We start from the raw sequence: 3,768 nt of genomic DNA, 5'->3' as shown, positions 1-3,768 counted from the left end.
GTCGAAAATTCTCGGATCCGAGTTAATTCCCAAAAATTTCGTGCATTTGCTTATACGCATTTAAAAGGAGGAGGAGGAAAATACATGAGTTAAAGGAAATAAAGGCTGTTGTGCAAATAAGCGAGCTCGTTTGTCAACCGCATAACACACATTCTTTTTGTGAACTTAAACCTAATCAACATAACAAATTTTTCGAGCAATACGTACACTCTAAAAAATGTTTGTTTAAATTTGCGCATATTAAGATAGGTAGCCGGGTTCCCATCTCAATGAATGCAAATTTACACATCGTGTTAATTAAGTTAAACACTGCCTGTTTATTTTTACTTATCATTTTTGTGGCGTAGAACAAATTTCAAATTTGTTTGTTGAATTTTAAACATTTGTTGTTCACAATTTCACAGTTTTTACATAAAATTTATAAAATTTGATCTTAAATTTACGCATATGAAGAGAGGTAACCAGTTTCCTTCCCTCATGTGTGAAAATTTACAGACCGTGTAATAAAACTAAACACAGGTTATTTAACATACCCAGTTTGTCGCGTAGAGCAAAATTAGACATCAAATGTTTAAAATTGAGTAAACATGAGCACTTAATGCTTACCGTTAGTAAAAAATTTATTTTTACTTTCAAAATGTTTGCAATTTTAAATAATTTATGTGTAAACATCTCATGTTTAAAATCAAATCTTTAACATCTTGTGCGTTTATTTTAAAATAAACACTTTTCAGTAGTAGTTTTATGTGCACTTTTTAGAGTGTATGTACTTCACTATTTGAGTTTACTTTAATTTTTAGACAAAGGTTTCTCGCAGTTTTGTATTTATGACCCGAGCTCAGAGGAGGTTGTTAAAAAATGCTGCCAGGGTGTTGCAGATTCCAAGTTCCTGAAACGATGAGATAATAAAAGTAATATTACTCATACGCCATGTATCACCACGTTTCATGCAATAACCATAACTCTGTCTAAAACTTCCGAGCTGCTTATGGTAACCAACCAAAACTTAATAGATACCGACGGTTATGGTTATGGCTACGACGTTATGATATAGCTCTAATAATCGCAGCCTATAGGTTTGATCAGAACAAATGATTGCACTGGTTATGGTTACGGTTATGGCTATGGTAGGGCACAAATAAATGGGCCTTTAACAGGCCTATTCTGCTTGTTACATTTTGTAACATTTTGACACCGAAAAATTTTGTTACCAAAAAATAACACCACTTCTTAAAACCGAAAATTTAAGTACCTTCGTAACAAGTTAATCTATTCAGAAATTCAGCTATGAAGTTTTGTATAAATTCTGTTTTTGCATACTTCACGGGGACTTTATTTACCGGTAACAAAATTGTAGTTACCAACGCAGAATATGCCTGTAAAAGGAAAACAATAGCAACATAAATATTGCATTTAGCTGTGACTGAACGATTATTTTTTCCAAAATATACATATACTTAAATATTTATCGCATAAACTGTTACTGTTAAATTTGAACCTCGAGGCGCAGAACAAGTTTGTACTTTTATATGTTTAATACATGTTTACCAAAAAACGATAGATATTTCCGTTTGGAAAAAAATAATGTTCAATAGTGGCATGTCTATTGATTCGTATTTAAAAATCATTCAAGTCGGGTACTTACTTGTATAACTTCTTACTTACCTACTGCATTAACAAAAAATACAAACCTTTGAAAATAGGTGCACAGTTGAGACAGCCTTGCCAAGTGATGAAGATAGGCCTACATGGGAAAATACTTTAAAGAATGCTGAGTGCATAAATAAGAGGTGGTGTGGAGACACAATTTTTACTTTCTTCTATTCGATTTCACTTACATTTCGAAAGTTTATTTCAAAGTATAAAAATGTTCACATTTTGTTTCAGCCTATAAGTAATTAAAACAAGATGTATAATTTATGCCAGGATCAGTTTATACGAGAGCACAGCTTCTAGTAAATTTTTCCCAACCCTTTTTATCATTCACAATTAGAGATTAACGATACGAATTTCCAGACATCCGAAGAGATAAATGTTAGGTACTGAACTTTCTTAAGCCGCCAGACGACATAACTCTTGACAAATAAATAGCTTTTTCAAGGCAATACTGATATTAAATATTTCATCACAACCGAATGGGCCAACAGCTGTTTTGCACAGTTTAGTTTTTGAAGTTTCCAAGAGCTCCTTCTGATCTAGTTAGGTTTAAATAAGAAGAAGGGAAATGTTATTGAATTTTTGTTCTCATCAAAACACGTTCATACGTTTGTACCTTTATTACTTCTAACGCGGATAATATACACCCAATTGTATCATTGTCCTCTTTCTTAGCTTCAATCTGCAATATAATATACTCAGCTGATGACTATGTGCCTTCGCGCACTTGTACGAATTCTGTAAATGCAATTAAGATGAGAAAGTGTTTATTTATGCAAGTCGAATAATGCACAAAATCCAAACGAAAACCATTTAAAGCCCATACTTCTGCAATCGGTATAGTTGGGAGGAAATGTTTTGAAAGCCTTGAAAAAGTCCGGTTGTGACTTCGACAGGCTTTGCTCTCTCATACACCCAAAATTGTTAAGCTGTCACCAACACCTTTGACTGTAGTTGCATCGGCATTAAACAACAGTTGGTGATCCTGTTTTAGTCCTGCATCCAAGGTAAGCGAATTAAGATTGCAAATTGGTGCAAGTGCTGTCAATTCATTGACCAAAAATCTGTAAATAATACTCATACAAAAAAACCCGGGTTAGTCTCTAGACTATGCCTCATTCGTTCAGGATTCAGAGTAAGTAACTGACTGTCCTTTGCTCCATGGTTTGTCTTAGAAACAAATTATCCCATTTTATGTAGATATTTTGTCTGCAAACCAAACTTGACAAGGGATGACGGAAATTCGTTCCAAAATAAATCATTTTGAAGAAAAGTTAAAATTCCTCAAGAACACTGCGAAAATATGAGCAACGGGCTGACGATTTTCTAGATATAGTGCAAGCATTTCGTGCATGTCCCAACGTCGAATTTACGCTTGAGTTAACATTTTGTTGCATCTAAAAAAATAAATATATATGGATGCATGGACATATCGACACCTGAGTGTAAGATCGGCCTATCTCAACAGTAAGTTCGAAAACGTCCTACCTCTGAAAACATTTCAATAACGGCCCATTTCATAATTCGGTTCAAAAACGCCCTATCTCGACATATTTTCAATACTGTCGAGATAGGTCGATCTGCCACTCAGGTGTGGCCAAACCCGTTACTGTTCGAGTAGTACTTGCCACATCGTAGTCCCCCAAAACCAATCGTAACACAATTTTTTCTGCCGTACATCGAGCACACCTGGCATGTGAGTCTTCTCATTTATTATGTGCTGGTTTTTATAGGTGCTGTGATTACACAATAGACCCCTCGAATAGATTGAGTCCCTTCTCTTTGAATGATTTAACTCTGTGCTTGGGATTATGTGAACTAAAGCTGCTAGGGCTGTTAGGGCGCACCATAAACCCTTCTGCCGTAATTACATTTGCCGCTGCAATAGTTGTAACTGATCTGAAAAGAAATAAATTTGCATTAATTAAATTTGAAATTTAGTAAATTAATAAATTTCTTTAGTTTTTTCTCATTTAGCAAAAGCGTATTAATAGAAGTAAAAACACCAGTGATGCGTAACAGAAATAAAATTAATCAGGGCTAAAGTACTTTTTACCACAAGCGCTCGAAAAAATATTCAGCCACTGTCTGACGGTGGTCGCATGTACTGAC

General features: G+C 34.6%; 1 long non-coding RNA gene across 1 annotated transcript; it reads right to left on the bottom strand.

The window, feature by feature from the left end:
* Window positions 1-1,876: 1,876 nt before the first annotated feature.
* Window positions 1,877-3,549, bottom strand: LOC118756874. Its single transcript, XR_004995168.1, has 3 exons — window positions 2,483-3,549; window positions 2,273-2,394; window positions 1,877-2,195 (listed from the first exon to the last, which is right to left on the bottom strand). It is a non-coding gene; the product is annotated as an uncharacterized LOC118756874 (long non-coding RNA).
* Between the last annotated feature and the right edge of the window lie 219 nt (window positions 3,550-3,768).

Source organism: Rhagoletis pomonella, unplaced genomic scaffold (genome assembly GCF_013731165.1).
Source record: "Rhagoletis pomonella isolate Grant_MI unplaced genomic scaffold, Rhpom_1.0 Rhpom_scaffold_12669, whole genome shotgun sequence".
In the NCBI taxonomy this organism is placed as follows: Eukaryota; Metazoa; Arthropoda; class Insecta; order Diptera; family Tephritidae; genus Rhagoletis; species Rhagoletis pomonella.
The sequence above is the reverse complement of the archived record's forward strand: the minus strand, read 5'-3'. Positions and strand labels throughout refer to the sequence as shown.